This window comes from Amblyraja radiata, chromosome 6 (genome assembly GCF_010909765.2).
Source record: "Amblyraja radiata isolate CabotCenter1 chromosome 6, sAmbRad1.1.pri, whole genome shotgun sequence".
Lineage (NCBI taxonomy): Eukaryota > Metazoa > Chordata > Chondrichthyes > Rajiformes > Rajidae > Amblyraja > Amblyraja radiata.
In genome coordinates, this window is record NC_045961.1 from 40309431 (window position 1) to 40327467 (window position 18037).

Consider the following 18037-nt stretch of genomic DNA (forward strand, 5'->3'; position numbering starts at 1 on the left):
TCCGTTGTCGTTGGGGCCTAACATCGTGAAGCCAGCAGCCTCCAACCGGAATCGACCTGGGGCTCCAGTCGCAGAGCCTGCGGACTCACCATCGCGGAGCTGGCCGATTTCGGAGCGCTGTGGTGGCACGCGGCTGCGACCCGACTTCGGAGCTTCGGAGGCTCCGGCTGCAGGCTCTGTGGACGGTAACATCGGGAGCTTGCGGGTCTTTGGTGGGAGACCGCTTTTTGGAGTTCCCACAACGGCAACTTCTCCCGCCCGAATCGAGGGGTTTAAATCGACCCGGAGCAGGGCCTTACATCGCCCGGCGTGGCTTAAACGGCCGCGGGACTTACCATCGTCTGCCAGGGGCTCTAACATCAAAAGCCCCGATCAGCTCGATGCAGCAGTTTGATTGCTTGACTGTGGGAGAAGAAGAATAAAGAACAGAGAACAGGGAAAAGATAAGTCTTTTGCTTTCCATCACAGTGAGGAGGTGTTTGGAGATTCACTGGATGTTTGTGTGGAATTGTGTCAATTATGTGTTTTGGTTTCTTTGCTGTTATGACTGCAGGAACGTAATCTCGTTTGAATGTTGTATGTTTAAATGACAATAAATGGCATTCTATCTATCCAGGGCTGGCCTTAGGCCGATTGCACCGATTGCTCCCAATTGGGCCCCGCGCCTAAGGGGGGCCCCGCACTAATGTTCTGTATTAAGTACGGAAATACGAATTCGCTTTGTTAAATAAAGATTTTTTTTAAAACATTCGCCATCCGGATTTTTTTAAAATGAACATGGATAACAACCGCTGCACGGCCATCAGACACAAATGATTTGTTAACTACTACTGTTAGCACTTGTTAACAGCAAGTAGTTAACACGTAGTTATACAATTTGTCATCAATGCATCGATCCACATTCCTCAGTAAATGTAATTGTGTTTTGAACAAGTATTAATGATGCCGCGTTCCTTTGAATAAAATTCACTTGGTGTCATTAATACTTGTTCAAAACACAATTACATTTACTGAGGAATGTAGATCGAAGCATTGATGACATATTGAGAATTTCTTAAAACTCACCATCATGATTGAGGGCTCCGGACCACGAGATGGGGCTTCTTCTTGGTGTGCAGGTTAGTCATTCACCTACCGACGCACGTTGTGTCTCTCTGTCTTTCGCTCTCTCCCTTCCTCTCTATCTCTCTCTCTCTCTCTTTCTCTCTCTCTCTCTCTCTCCTGCTCCCCATCTCATCTCTCTCTAGCTCTCTCACTCCCATTCTCTCACCCTGTCGCCTCGGCATTCCCGGAATCATTGACGTTTTGCGGTAAACGAAAATGCTGGAGAAACTCAGCGGGTGAGCCAGCCGCCTTGCCCGCTGAGTTCCTCCAGCACTCTGTGTTTTTTGTTTAGCTCTGAAGTTGAAGGTGGCTCAGCGGGACGGGCATGGGCTCTGGGGAGATGGTTGCATTTTTGGTCGAGACCCTTCTTCAGACAATCACAAGTACTCTCACCGACGAGACTTCAGTTCAGTCTGAAGAAGGGCCTTCTCTCCAGAGTCGCTGCGCTGCCTGTCCTGCTGAGTTAAAGCCCTGTCCCACTGTGCGAGTTCACCCAAGAGCTCTCCCGAGTTTAAAAAAAATCAAACTTGTGGTAAGCACATAGAATGAACGTTGCGGGTACGTCGGTGCTCGGGACGTCTCTTAGCGCTAACAGCAGGTACTCGGGAAACGTGGTAACTCGTGAAGATTTTTCAACATGTTGAAAAATGTCCATGAGTAAAATATACTCGGGATGGAAAAATTTGATACTTTTTAACATAGTAGCTCGTGAGTTTACCGTAGTAGGACCTGGTATCCTATATCACTATTGTATGTTCATGATGGAAATAAGAATACTCAGTATATTCATTAGCTTTGAATTGTAGTTTTATGTAATCCTCCCATAATTTCTGAATTCCATTTCACAATATCTATCAGATATATAGAATGTTGCAAGGTAATATTTTGCCCAAACTCAGATGTGTATCTTTCTATCTCAATAAATATCACAAAATATGCCATTGTTTCAGCCGCATTATGACAAAATATAGAATGTATGTTATTTGTAATCAGTCACCCCATCCCAGAAACAGCAGTACTTAAAGAAGAACATTTGTTTTACTAATTTACAAGCATGTACTATACATAGTCCTTTGATCCATATCCAGCATAATGTTGTGATAATTGCATAAAATGTCTAATAAATTTGGTGTGGAATGATAATCCATCTCAGTAATCACTTAGGCAAGTCCCAAGCTATAGATACTTTTCCCCCACCCCCAATCCCCCTACCGCTAAGACCGGGCTTGAAGTGATTCTGGGGAACAAAAAGATAAAGAGCTAGTTTCAGTCCAACAGCAGCCTGAAGCACTTCAGCTTCTTAGCCATGTGACCAGCTGTTTCATGTTTTGTACTGCTGATGGACTGAAACCAGCTCTTTATCTTTTTGTTTCACCCCCTGTCCGTCCACATTCATCTCCCCCTGTCCCACCTTCCTCCCACGGTGCCTGCTGCTTTGGTGGCAGGCACACCATCATATTTACATTGCCAGTTACCACTGATATATTTTCAAGTGGTCAGTGCAAAGTCTGCCTTCTTAAAAACCGGTATCGTTGCCAAAAGTGACTTGCTTTGTGAAAATGGCATTTGTAAAATTAAACCCCAGTGTCCTCTGAGCTACGTGTTACTGTATTGTTCAATATTCTTGCTAATTGTCGTATTAGCATTTCAATGCTGCGTGTGCTTCAGCATGGGCCATCCATTAGTTAGATCGCAGCGGAACATAGTATTAAATCGCAAGCGACTGCAGATGCTGCAGATCTTGAGCAAACAAAAAAAAAAACTGCTGGAGGAATATTGAGTCACACCATTTAGTGAAGCCACCTATCAAAGGGTTGCTCTTTGGAGGCGAATAGTCACTTCCTGACTAACTGCTGACTCTTTTTAACGGCGCAGAGTGCAATGGTTACCTGTTAGCTATTGCACAAATGCATGAGTGAAGAGTCGAGTCAAGAATGTATAATTGTTATGTGCACCCACAACAGAACAATTAAGTTCTTATTTGCAGCAACATAACAGGCGTGTAAACACAATACTCATAGATTTTATGAGAACGTATGAGAAACGACTAAATTCAATAACTTAACCCGAATGCTAGTGCAAACCAAACAAACTACAAACAGAATGGAACAGAATCACATATTCTTTTACATATTAAATATTGTGGGCGGAAGGAAAAGGGGAAAAAAAACAGCAATTTAAAAAAAAAAAAAAAAGCAGTAGAGTGGTACAGTAAAAGTTAGTCCCTGGTGAGATAGGAGTTTACAGTAATGGCCTCTGGGAAGAAACTCCTTCTCAACCTCTCCGTTCTCACAGCATGGCAACGGGGCACCATCGAGAGTACATTGACCTACGGCATCACTTCCTGGTTTGGGAGCTGCAAGGCTTATGAGCAAAACCAACTTAACAGGATTGTGAAGACAGCCAGTAGGATCATTGGTGCCCCAATCCCATTCCTGTTGGAGATCTATCAGAAGCGGAGCATCAGCAGAGCCATCTCCATTATCAAGGACCCCTATCATCCATCACACCACATCTTCTCCATTGAGTTACTCTAGCACTTTGTGTTCTGTGCAAGAATCTCAAAGTTTGGAGATACTTAATGGAGGAGATTGTGCAAAAAGTGGAAAAATGCAATAAACCTTGTGGTTTTAAGTCAGTTGATAGTTAAGTAGTTGTTATGCCATGCAACATTCCCCCTGCTATTATCACTGTAAATTTCCCTTGTTGTCATCACTCCTCTGCCTTACAGCAGGCAAGATTGAACTAGTGCAAGCTGGACTGAAGTTCAAACCAAGAATTTAAAGAATGATGACAGAACAGTTACATCGATTGCTAATAAATTACTTCTCATCTCTGTTCTAAAGGTACATCCTTTTATTCTGAGGCTGGGCCCTCTGGTGCAAGAATCTCTCATTACTGGAAACATCCTTTCCGTGTGCACTCTACCTAGGCCTTGCATTATTTGGTATTTTTCAATAAAATCCTCCCTCATCGTTCTAAACTCCAGCGAGTATAGCTCAGAGCTATCAAAACCCCTCCTACGTTAACCCAATCATCTCTCACACACCCCTGCTAAGACTGGCTTCCAGGATAATCCAGAGACCACCAGCATTGCCTTTTCATGCCCAGGGTTGATCCACCAGAAAGAAGCCTGTCCCGTCAGCCACTCCTCACGAGGCAAGGGTGAACCACAGGAAGAAGCCTGAGATTGCCACACCTCCCACCTTTCAAGACCAAGACTAAGCTGATTGAGCGAGCCCGAGATCGCCAGCATCATCGCACTTGCAGTCTGACAATGAGAGACAGTGACCCCATAGTCCTGGACATTCTTATCACCATAAAGAGGGTAAACCATGTACGTTCACCCTACTGTAAGCGTTGGTGTGGTTTTCACTGTAAGTTGCTAGTGTAGCAACTTACCTCGGTGTCGTTCCACTGCGCCACAACACATTTATAGGCTCAACCGGTGTTGGGACACATGTGAGCGGTGGGCCTGGGGATGTAATAGGAAGTGCGGTTTGTGGGGTGTGGGTGGGGTTTTATCTGCCTTTTGCTCTGTTGTACATGGATTGTCATTCACACCATTTGTGGGATTTGCTCACATTTCAGTTCCCTCACTGGAACCTTGGTGTGCTCTCCATGCCCTGCCCAGAACCTCTCCAACATGGCAACCATCAGCTGTGCTGCTGCTGGTCAGTAGAGTGTACGTTGTTAAGGCCGTTCTCTGATTGCCGTGCAGTAAAGTGGTGGCAGCCACGCTGGATTGGGAGCGCTCCCATTGGGGCCCAAGTAGGTTATGACTCAATGTAACTTTCCAAGTGGAAACCAAGAGATGTTGCAACACTACACCGGACACCGGAGCTGGGGCAGCGGCCTGGAGCTGGGACGGTGGCCCGGAGCGGAGACTGCGGGACCCGGAGCTGGGGCGGTGGCCCGGAGCGGAGACTGCAGGACCCGGAGCTGGGGCGGCGGCCCGGAGCTGATGCTGTGGTGGGCCGTCTCGGAGCGGAGACGGCGTTCCGGCTTTCGGCGGCGGCGACATCACCACGGAGGTCCGCTGGACTGGAGGGCGGCATCTCCAGCCTGGATAGATCGCCTCAGCGCAGAGGGAGAACAAGGAGGGAAGAGACGGAGACTAAGACTTTGCCTCCATCACAGTGAGGATGTGCTTGGTGAACTCACTGTGGTGGATGTTTAATTTGTGTTTATTGTATGTTTTGTTTTTATTGGTTCTGTGTATGACTGCAGGCAACATAATTTCGTTCAGACTGAAAGGTCTGAATGACAATAAAGGAATCTAATTCTAATTCTACAGCGCTGGGAATTCAGGTTCCCTTCAAAAATGTTACTAAAGTAAATTTGTGACCTTGTTACTTGCTCCTGCATTCCTGGTACTACATGCAATGATGATGACTTTGGTCATCAAAAAAAGTGAATTCCAATTTTTTGATAAATTTGCCCAAATAGTTTGTGGGATTAACAGTGTAATTTATGATATCATTATAAGTTGTCTGTATAGGTAAATTCATAATTCATCTTTTTTTTAAATTATATGTTGGCCCAGTTGCATCCTCTATAAATGTCATGTAGATATAGCATTATCAAATAAGACCTCAGTAATTGATTAAAGTTATGAATAACTATTGAAATTAAATTTATCAAACATAGTTATCTTCCGTATTTTCTTTACTCACGGCCTTTCTGCTAAGAAAATATTGCTTTAAAATTCATTACACTTTAATTGTTGTTAGGCTTCTGCTGCGTACTCTAAATGTTCCACTGAAGCACCAAATAGGGGAAGACTTGCACTTTGGTTTTGACACCTACTTAGCGGGTTGGAGTGACTGTTACTTGCCACTTGGTTCTGGTACGTTATTTGTTCAGGGAGGTGAAGTTCATGACTCATCAATAGTGCCGTACATTATTATTGTCAATGTAACGAACATCATCAATGGTGCCGAAGTGAAGATGGTCAAGAGTTTCAAATTCTTAGGTGTAAACATTGCCAACAATTTGTCCTGAACCAACCACATTGAAGCTATGGCCAAGAAAGCACACCCACGCCTTCACTATCTTAGAAGACTGAGGAAGTCTGGCATGTCTCCAATGAGTAAGATGGAACTACGGATACTGGTTTACACCGAAGATAGACACAAAATTCAGTATTCAGTATTTACTTTATATCATTTTAACTGAGTACTTACATACACAGATGAAACAAAAAAAATGTTTCTCAATCAGTTCCCGTCAGTGCAGTTAATAAAAACAGAATAAATACATATAGCTTTAAAAATTAAAATTACCATATCTAAAATAGGCCTAAAAATTGAAATAAAAACAGACATTCAGACCGAACAGTGGCTTTGCTTTGACAGGTGCCTAGCTGTCAAAGTATGGACGAGGTTAGATGTGTTGGTGTATGATGTATGGGGAGGGAACACAGTCCGTTAACCAGTCTTATTGCCTGTGGAAAGAAGCTGTGTAACATCCTGCTGGTTTTGCAGCTGATGCTCCTGTACCTCTTCCCAGATGGCAGAATGGAGAAGATGTGGTGTGATGGATGATAGGGGTCCTTGATAATGGAGATGGCTCTGCTGATGCTCCGCTTCTGATAGATCTCCAACAGGAATGGGATTGGGGCAGCAATGATCCTACTGGCTGTCTTCACAATCCTGTTAAGTTGGTTTTGCTCATAAGCCTTGCAGCTCCCAAACCAGGAAGTGATGCCGTAGGTCAATGTACTCTCGATGGTGCCCCGTTGCCATGCTGTGAGAACGGAGAGGTTGAGAAGGAGTTTCTTCCCAGAGGCCATTAGAACTGTAAACTCCTATCTCACCAGGGACTAACTTTTACTGTACCACTCTACTGCTTTTTTTTTTTTAATTGCTGTTTTTTTCCCCTTTTCCTTCCACCCACAATATTTAATATGTAAAAGAATATGTGATTCTGTTCCATTCTGTTTGTAGTTTGTTTGGTTGTTTGTTTGTCTTTTTGCACAAAGTCCGTGAGCATTGCCACTTTTCATTTCACTGCACATCTCGTATGTGTATGTGAAGAATAAACTTGACTTAACTTAACTTGACTGTAGAAGGTCGTTAGGTGAACAGTGGGGAGACCTGCTTTTCTTAGTCTCCGGAGGGGTAGAGCCGCTGATGACTGCTGTGGTGTTGGTCGTTTGAGGTCAAGTCATCCGCCAGGTGAAGTCCCAAGAACTTCACACTGCTGACCCTCTCCACAGCAGCACCATCAATATGCAGTGGAGTGTGATGGTGTTTTCCAGCCCTCCTGAAATCAATCACCATTTCCTTTGTCTTTTCCACATTGAGGGTGAGATTGTGAGATCTGCACCACTCCGTAAGCAGCTCCACTTCCATCCTGTATGCCGACTCATTGTAGTCACTGATGAGACCCACCACTGTTGTGTCATCAGCGAACTTATTGATATAATTATTGCTGAGTCTGGCAGTACAGTCATGAGTAAGCAGACTGAACAGCAGGGGGATTAGGACACAGCCTTGGGGGTGAGCCAGTGCTTACAGCGATGGTTCTTGATGTCCGACTGCCCACCCTGACTGTCTGCTGCCGTTGTGTCAAAAAGTTAAGGACCCAGTTGCAAGTGCCACCTTCAACAGCTTCAGCTTCTCCACCAGCTGCTGTGGGATGATTGTGTTAAAAGCGGAGCTGAAGTCTATGAAGAGGATCCTGGCATAGGTATTCTTCCAGTCGAAATGTGATAGTGCGAGGTTGAGTGTTGTAGAGACTGCGTCCTCTGTGGACCGGTTGGCTCTGTAAGTGAACTGCAGTGGGTCCAGGTTGGCAGGGAGACAGTTTTTGATATGCTGCATGACCAGCCGCTCAAAACACTTCATTAGTATGGGTGTGAGAGCCACTGGACGAAAGTCATTGAGACAGGCTGGGTTGGGCTGCTTCGGGACGGGGACGATGGTGGCACTTTTGAGACAGTTGGGCACTACTGCCTGGCTGAGTGAGATGTTGGATGCTGGAGTAACTCAGTGGGTCAGGCAACATCTTTGGAGAAAACGCATAGGTGACATGTCGGGTTGAAACCCTTCTTCAGACATAGAGTCAGCGGAGAGGGAAACCAGGGTTATGAAAAGATTCCAAACAAATCAAAGCTGGCACCGATGACCAAGGAAAGGTGGAGCCCATAATGGTCATCAGTGCCGACTGATTTCTATGGTAAATGGTAGTGCACTCAGGAATGTTGATGCTAGACCTAGGTGTTCAAGTGGCAACATGGGTAGATATGGTGCAGAGAAAGGCACATGTTCAATATGGAAAAAGGATGTTAACGGGATTAACATCTTAGCTTTCAAAGGTCAGGGTACAAAAGTTGGTACATTATGTTACTCTTTTGCAAAACACTTCAATTGGATTATTATGCACAGTGTTGTATTGTATTGTACCACCACTACAATAGGAATATGATGGTAGGTACACAAAAATGCTGGAGAAACTCAGCGGGTGCAGCAGCATCTATGGAGCGAAGGAAATAGGTGACGTTTCGGGCCGAAACCCTTCTTCAGACTGATGGGGGGTGGGGGGGAGAAGGAAGGAAAAAGGGAGGAGGAGGAGCCCGAGGGCAGGGGGATGGGAGGAGACAGCTCGAGGGTTAAGGAAGGGGAGGAGACAGCAAGGGCTAGCAAAACTGGGAGAATTCAACGTTCATGCCATCAGGACGCAAGCAACCCAGGCGGAATATGAGGTGCTGTTCCTCCAATTTCCGGTGTTGCTCACTCTGGCAATGGAGGAGACCCAGGACAGAGAGGTCGGATTGGGAATGGGAGGGGGAGTAGAAGTGCTGAGCCACCGGGAGTTCAGGTAGGTTATTGCGGACTGAGCGGAGGTGTTCGGCGAAACGATCGCCCAACCTACGCTTAGTCTCCCCGATGTAAATCAGCTGACATCTAGAGCAGCGGATGCAGTAGATGAGGTTGGAGGAGATACAGGTGAACCTTTGTCGCACCTGGAACGACTGCTTGGGTCCTTGAATGGAGTCGAGGGGGGAGGTAAAGGGACAGGTGTTGCATTTCTTGCGGTTGCAACGGAAAGTGCCCGTGGAGGGGGTGGTACGGGAGGGAAGGGAAGAATTGACAAGGGAGTTGCGGAGGGAGCGGTCTTTGTGGAAGGCAGACATAGAGGGAGATAGGAAGATGTGGCGAGTGGTGGGGTCGCGTTGGAGGTGGCGGAAATGGCGGAGGATTATTTATTGTATTTGCCGGCTGGTGGGGTGAAAGGTGAGGACTAGGGGGACTCTGCCCTTGTTGCGAGTGCGGGGATGGGGAGAGAGAGCAGTGTTGCGGGGTATGGATGAGACCCTGGTGCGAGCCTCATCTATGGTGGCGGAGGGGAATCCCCGTTCCCTGAAGAACGAGGACTTTTCCGATGCCCTGGTGTGGAACGTCTCATCCTGGGAACAGATGCGGCGTAGGCGGAGGAAGTGGGAGATGGGGATGGAGTCTTTACAGGGTACAGGGTGGGAAGACGTGTAGTCCAGATAGCCATGTGAGTCAGTTGGTTTGTAGTGTATGTCGGTCAGAAGTCTGTCCCCTGCGATGGAGGTAGTGTATGTCAGTCAGAAGTCTGTCCCCTGCGATGGAGTAGTGTATGTCAGTCAGAAGCCTGTCCCCTGCGATGGAGTAGTGTATGTCGGTCAGAAGTCTGTCCCCTGCGATGGAGGTAGTGTATGTCAGTCAGAAGTCTGTCCCCTGCGATGGAGGTAGTGTATGTCGGTCAGAAGTCTGTCCCCTGCGATGGAGTAGTGTATGTCAGTCAGAAGCCTGTCCCCTGCGATGGAGAGTGTATGAGAGTATATGATGGTGTTGGAGAGATTTCATCGGAAGATGTTGCCTGAATTGAAGGAGTTATGGGGAGAGATTGGATAAACTGGGATCAATTTCCCTTGAGCAGAAGGGATGACCTGACAGAGAAATATAAAATTATGAGAGGCAGGGATCGGATATAAAGTCATAAGATCACAAGGTCATAAGTGATAGGAATAGAATTGAGGCGAAATCGTTTTTCACAGAAAGTGATTAATATTTGGAGCATGCTGCTAGAAGAGCTGATAAAATCAGATATATACACGACATTTAATAGGCATTTTGGCAAACATTTGAATTGGCAAGGCAAAGAAGGATAAGGAAGTAATGCAGGTAAATAAGATTAGTGTGAACAAACAAAATGTGTGCCCATTTGTGTGCTATATGACCTTATGACTTGAAAACATATACATTTGAAACATGAGTATGCAACGAGAGAAGGGGAGAGAAGGAGAAAGAGACAGAAGCAGATAGGGGAGAGAGAAGTGGGGAGAAGGGGAGGAGAAGGAGTGGAGAAGTTTAATAAAGTTTAGCAGGCATTTTACCTACCGGTGGGTCTTCTAGGTTGTGAAACTCCAATGGCTGGTCAGCGAAGGAGATTGCCTTCGACTGCTGTAAGTAAATAGCGACCCCACTCCACTGGCTTCGACCAAACGGCAACCTATTTTTAGTCGAGGCCGGTTTTAAACATGTTGTGAAAAAAAAAAGCAGCAACTTCGATGAAGCCTCGACCACGCGGAAACCACTTTCGACCATTAGGGAGAGTGACCAAAACCTCCTGCGACCTCGTGGTGACCTTGTAACGACCATGGGTAGCGGGCAAGGTCGCCAAAGTGGGACAGGGGCTTTAGTGTGCCCTATCTAACTTCAGCATGGCCCCATAGCAGAAGTGTCCACGTCACGGGGCTGGAAACTGGACGTATCCTGAGCTAATTCTGCTACCACCATCATCTATTGCAACAAGTGATGGCTCCCACTGATTGTCGCCGGAAGCTTGCGTTCTTTTCAGGACTGACGATGACAGCGAGGTCAACATTTGTAACAAGATGGACATGAAAAGAAGAAGAAGACGTCAGCATAACATCCTTATTAAAGTATGTGTAAAATCAAACTGATGGAGTCACTCATGACATTTTGTATCAGGACCTTTCTTCAGATTGATTTGTTCTGACTCTAGATGTTATCTGTCCTTTTCCCTTCACGAGATACTGCCTGACCCATTGAGACCCTGCAATAGTTTGTTTTTCACTCAAGATTTCACCATCTGCGGTCTCTTGTGTCTCCATCCCTACTTTTCTCTTCAATTTCCCTCAGAGTACATGATAACGTTCTGCTTTCTCTTCTCATCACTTGGTGTACTTGTGTACCAGTATTTTGTGATTTATATAATGCTGTTGAATGGAGGTGTACAAAGCACCAAGTAATGGGGTATCACAAGGATCAGTGCTCGAGTCTCAGCTATTCTCAATGCTTGTCAATGACTTAGATGAGGGAACTGAATGTAACATTGCCGAATGTGTTGATGCAGCAATATTGGGTGGGATCGTGAGTTATCAGGTGGATGTAAAAAAAGAGCTTCAAGGCAATTTGGACCAGTTGAGTGAAAGGGAAATACCCTGGGAGATGCAGCATAAAGGAAATAAATGTTAACATACTCATTTTGGAGGAAAGAACAGAAAAACGGAAATGGTGATAGATTGAAAGAGTGGGGGTGGCACAGTGGTGCAGCAGTAGATTTGCTGATTAACAGCACCAGAGATGCAGGTTTGATCCTGACTATGGGTACTGTCTGTAAGGATTTTGTACGTTCTCCCTATGACCGCATGCGTTTTTTCCGAATGCACCGGTTTCCGCCCACACTCCATAGATGTGCAGGTTTATAGGGTAATTGGCTTTGGTAGAAGATTGTAGTATGAAGATAGTGCAAGTGTGCAGGGTAGTACAAAGAATGTTAGTACTTATTGCAAGAGGTTTTCGTTGCAGGGGCTGTGATGTCTTACCACAATTATACAGGGCTTTGGTGAGATGTCACCTGGTTTATTGTGTGTGGTTTTGTTTTATTTAATAAGAAACAACATGCTTGTCTCGCAGGGAGTACAATGTATGTCCATTAGTCTGACTCCTCCAATGAAGGGACTGCGGTATAACGAAAGTTTGGATTGATTAAGCCTGTGTTTAATAGAATTTTGTATATTAAGAGGAGACTTCATCAAAATCGATTCAATAGACTGGGTGCTGGTAGGAACATTCCCCTGGAGAGGGATAGGAGGGCAGACACAAAATGCTGGAATAACCCAGCGGGAAAGGCAGCATCTCTGGAGAGAAGGCATGGGTGATGTTTCGGGTCGAGACCCTTCCTCAGACTGATGTCAGGGGAGTGGGTGGGACGGAGATAGAATGTCGTCGGAGATGGTTAGACTGGTGGGAGAACTGGGAAGGGGAGGGGATGGAGAGAAAGGGAAAGCAAGGGCTATTTCAAGTTAGAGAAGTCAATGTTCATACTGCTGGGGTGTCAGCCACCCAAGCAAAATATGAGGTGCTGTTCTTCCAATTTGAGCTGGGCCTCACTCTGACAATGGAGGAGGCCCAGGACACAGGGATAGGAGGGGCTGGATATGGAAGCTGGGATGACAATATCAGGAATACATAGCAATTTTGAATTGTTATGGCTTAGGTGAAATCCATGGTCTTGTTTCTGTAAATTAGAATTTGCAGAAGTGTTGGCTATATTTTCTTAGAACTAAAACTTGGGTTCAGAAGTTCTACAAGGTCCAGTCTTTTTACATCAATAAAAGTCATAAAGTGCTGATGTAACTCAATGGATCAGTAATCCTCTCCAGAGAACATGGATATATGTTTTGTTTAGTAATGCAATTACTAGTAATTCAGTAATATAAATATTCAATGTGTGGGCAAGAGTAAAGCATTAGATTGACTTTATCCTGCTTTTCAATGGCTTCAGATAAAATGATGCATAATAGATTGATGAATATCAAAATATGAGAATTTAATAGACAAGTGCCAGCTGACTGCAAGACAAAAATAAATTAGTATAATATATGGTATTTTGAGTGACTTTAGCTGGAAATTGGAGTTATACAAGAATCAGCACTGGGGCCACAATTGATTTAGCAAGTGCAATTTGAGATTAAAAAAACATATTTAAAAATTTCCTACCTACAAGAGGGCTCAACCTTTCCTGCTACTTGTTTTGATTTTAGTTTTGTTTATTATTGTCACTTTGTTGCGTGAAATCCAGTCAGCGAAAATACTATACACGATTACAATCAAGCCGTCCACAGTGTACAGGTATAGGATAATGGAAAAATGTTTAGTGCAAGATAAAGTCCAGTACAGTCCGATAAAAGATAGTGTGGGGGCCTCCAACAAAATAGATGTTAGGTCAGGACTACTCTGTATTTGGTGATAGGATGGTTCAGTTGCCTGACAGCAGCTGGGAAGAAATCTATTCCTGGCTCTGTAGGTTTGTGTGTTCCACTGAAAGGGGAAGAAATGAAGAGGAAGAGAAGAAGGGGACGGAAAAAAAGCAGAACAACCACCTCCTGCCTGTCTCAACTACTCATGACTACAACTTCTTACTTAAATACGAGTCAGCAGATAATATCTTCCTTTCCTTTCTTCAGTTGGTGATCTTGGCAGTTTCTGTTTGCTCACTGCGCTGATATGTACATTATATGCCCTATATAACTCCAGCTGACAGCAGATTGTCTTGAGCTCTGTTGTGAGTGGAGATTACCAGTGAGACAGAGAATAAGAACACATGCTCTAACTGGCACTGTGTTGCAGTTGTAGAGTTGCTGACTTACAGCGCCAGAGATCCGGGTTTGACCCTGACTACGGGTGATGTCTGTACATAGTTTGTATGTTTTCCCTGTGACTGTGTGGGTTTTCTCCGGGTGCTCCAGTTGCCTCCCACAGTACAAAGATGTGCAGGTTTGTAGATTAATTGGCTTTGGTAAAAATTGTAAATTGTTCCTAGTGTGTAGGATAGTGCTAGTGTACAGATTGATTGCAGGTCGATGTGTAGTCGGTGAGCCGAGGGGCCTGTTTCTGCACTGTATCTCTAAAGTCTAGTCTTTCTTGGAAGAGACGCGTCATCTCCACTGACTCCCGGGAATCTCTGGCCAATCATTGCTTCAGGAGTACCCAGGATCATATTGAGAACTCTGAGTCCATGTGTCAGGACAGCGCACAAACCCTGTCTAATGGTAGGTGGAGTGTACTATCTCACAAACCATCCCACCAGGCATCACCACCTCCATTCGTGTAACCACCTCCATCCATGTAGAGTCCTACATCAACCTCATCACCACATGGGAACTCAAAGAACCTAAGTGGAAGTAAGTGATCCTCAACCCTGAGGGACTCGCAAGAAAATTCCAAGTCGAAACAACGCATACATCCAAGTCGGAACAATGAATAATTTGGAAAATCGCCGATAATGCTGACACAAGGAACTACATTGCTGCATTACAAAATAGACACAGATTGCTGGACCAACTCAGTGGGTCAGGCAGCATCTGTGGAGTATCCAACAGCAGGAGTGCAGCAGGAATCACAGAGGGGGAGGGGGGGGGGGGGGGCACTGAGAGGGGGTCTGAACTCCTCTCAGAGAGAAGAGGGAAGCTTTTCTCGAAGTAAGCATAATTTGCGGAGAAGTGCTGGAGTAACAGCAGGTCAGGCAGCATCTCTGGAGAACACAGAAGTTTCGAATTGAGACCCTTCTTCGGGAGTCGCGACCTGAACAGAGATGCTGCCTGGCCTGCTCAGTTACTCCAGCACTTAGTGTCTGAGGTTCCTTGTTTCTACACTTTGAGGAGATTTCGCATTGGAGCAGTAAAATGTAGACACAGGGAAATTGCAGATGGTGGAATCTTGAGCCAAACATAAAGTGCTGGAGAAACTCAGCGGGTCAGGCTGCATCTGTGGCTCCAGCACTTTGCGATTAGTTTTTCTTATTAGGATCTTGCCAAAAGTGCTCACTGCTACATTGCAAACACATTGGTTCTTTTGGATGTGTTGCAATTTTAACTTTGAACAGACGGCAGTGAAGAAACATTAAGCAAGAGAAGCCAGTTTTCCATTGCCTGTAGCTAAGCGCTGAACGGTGCATCCTGGAGAATCCATCGCTTTTCCCAGGCTGCAGCTTGGAGCCATTCCAACCATAAACCCGGGCTAGGGTTTTTAAACAATGCAGCACCTCCTCCCCTTCCTTCCCCACTTGCTCAATAAAAACCTCGCGTCCTCTCTCGGTTGTTTCGCCAGCCACATCCTCCTCGCATCGAGATCTGAGCTCCGCCGAATGTACGGCTAATGGGACGGCGATCACAGGGCTAGCTGGACAGATGGGCACTGTCCCCTCTGCTTGTCACAAGATGGCATTGTGAAGGTCGGTGCGGAGAGTTTTTTCTTGCACAACTACCTGAGAACATTTAAATGGTAACGATAACCTCAGCCTGCTACTTAACCCACTGTCTATCCGCTCTCCACCTTGCGTTTGCGGGTCGTAGAGTTAAATCCATGCGCACCCTGGAGGGAAACGCGACAGATAAGCGGGCAGTACTGTCACGTGTTGGCAATTCAACCTGTTCCCCATCCTGAGTGTGGATGGGTTTGTGTTGCGACCTTAAAGTGCAAGTTAACCAAATATCTACTTACCAGCAAAGCCATTGAAGTTGCATTTAAACCGGCGTTTAAAATCACGGGGGGAGAATAGACAGGGTGAATGCAGGGAGTCGTTTGCCAAGAGTCGGGAAATCAAGATCTAGAGGACATAAGTTTAAGGCGAGAGGGGAAAGATTTAAGGCAACTTGATGGACAATTTTTTCACTCAAAGGGTGGTGTGTATATGGAATGAGCTGCCAGAGGAGGTACAGTAGTTGAGGCAGGTACCATAACTATATGTAAAATACATTTGGACTGGTACATGAATAGAAAAGATTTAGAGGGAAGGTAGACACAAAATGCTGGAGTAACTCAGCGGGACAGGCAGCATCTCTGGATAGAAGGAATGGGTGACGTTTAGGGTTGAGACCCTTCTTCAGACAAGGTTTAGAGGGAGATGGGCTAAATGCCGGCAGATGAGCTTAGATTAATAGCGTAGATGGAGCATCGAGGTCTGCATTGGCAAGTTGGGCTGAAGGGCCTGTTTCCATAATGTATGACACTAGGACTACATATAAAGAAATCAAGCATAACCAATAACAATCTCTCATCTCTGCTGGTTAGGTTTCTCATTTGGATTGGTGGATGGTTTCCAGAATTGGGTTCAATATCCTATGATAAAAGAAAAGCAAGAATTGTTGATCTTGTGACCCATCCATTAATCACAGCTGCATTTGTTTAGTTTTATCATCAGCTCTTTGCTCCTATACTCTAAGGCAAGTGGACTACTTTCTGTTAAACTGCATAATGTTCATAGTCAATGTAGAAGAGTTTTCCAACAGTGTAATTAAAACGAACGATGATGATTTCAGTAAAATTGTTTGTGCATACTATTTCTACAGGTAATATTATTTTAACCATGAGCTGAGATATTATTTAATTATAATATGCATTTTTAAATAAATTATTTCTGAAATATAAATGTTGTAATTTTCTGCCATGAAAACTTTCTCCAATCATTCATGTTTTTGAGTACAACTTAGTTTAGTTAATGATATAGACCATTCTGATGCTGTATACATTACATGTATCTCAAATGTTTCATGAAGAAATATTATTTTTAAACGGTGGAAAGTCTGTGCAATGTTGCAGTATCACATTAACTTATGTTTAAAATATTTTTGTTCCATACTGAGAATCAACCAAATTATTTAAGCCAGTATTTTTCCTAGTATCATTGTTGTCAAAAATATAGTCGTTACAACTATTTATTTTGCATTTGAGATTAAGGTCAATATTACAATCACTCAATATGTCCAATTTCCTATATTACAACTGTGACCATATTTCACTGATTGTAAAATACTTTCAGACATCCTGCAGTGCTGAAGCGGTGTTTTGTAATTGCAACCCTGGGTTATTTTAATAGTAAATCTATTTCTGTTGAAGAAATGTGGCAATTTCCATCTTTAGACTTTACACTTTCGAGATACAGTGGCCCACCAAGTCCATGGTGACCAGCAATCCCCTTGAACACTAGCACCACTAGGAGCAATTCACAGAAGCCAATTAACCTACAAACCTGTACATCTTTAAAGTGTGGTAGGAAACTGGAGCATCTGGAGAAACCCACATGGTCACACGTAGAACGTACAAAGTCCGCACAGACAGCACCCATAGTCGGGATCAAACCTGGGTCTCTGGTGCTTTTCACAATTATTTTTCTGAAACTTTACAGAGGTGGAAGAAGTGTGTTGTTGCTTTATGAGACATATGGCTGATTTGATTTGCTTTTATAAATGAGCCATGTACCTACTCATATTCTGTGGAAAAAGTTGCCCCTCATCTCCCTTTTAAATCTTCCTACTCGCACTTTAAAGCTATACATTCCAGTTTCAGATTCCCTAGCCCTGGGGACAAGACTGTGGCTACTCGCATTACCTTCACGGACACTGTGAATTTATATACCTGCATAAACTTACCCCTCAGCCTTCTCTGCTCCACGGCAAAAAAAAAACAGTCTATCCAGCCTCTCCTTATAACTCAAGTTCTCTGGACTCAGTAACATCCATTTAAATCTTTTTCACACTCTTTCCAGTTTAATGACATGTAAGAGGTAGGAGATATTTGGAAATGCTTTCTGCCAAAGAAGTTGGCTCTAGCTGAATTGTTATTTACAAATCTGGGACTGATAGATATTTGTTAATTAAGAATTTTAAGGGATATGAGAAAAGGTAGCTATGGGGAGATGACTGACATACAAGCCAGGTTTTTGTTGAGTGGTGAAACAATCTATTCCTCTTCTATTCCTAAATGTGGGAAAGCAAAACGGGAGTGAGGGTCACAAATAAACAGAATAAGTAAGTTGGAAGAAGCTTCTTTACTGAGGTATAGGTAACAATGAGGAATTTGCAACTTCATGGAGCAATTGAGGAAAAGTAAACATCATATATGTATTCAGAAGAAGATAGGTAAATACATCA

The 18037-nt window shown here is 44.5% G+C and overlaps 1 protein-coding gene across 1 annotated transcript in view; it reads left to right on the forward strand.

Annotated features, from left to right (window-relative positions):
* Positions 1-15227: 15227 nt before the first annotated feature.
* Positions 15228-18037, forward strand: part of LOC116973990 (interleukin-18 receptor 1-like) — a 28284-nt gene continuing 25474 nt past the window's right edge. Inside the window, exon 1 of the mRNA XM_033022124.1 lies at positions 15228-15389. The gene's annotated coding sequence lies outside the window, so the exon portion shown is untranslated. The remainder of the gene's footprint in view (positions 15390-18037) is intronic.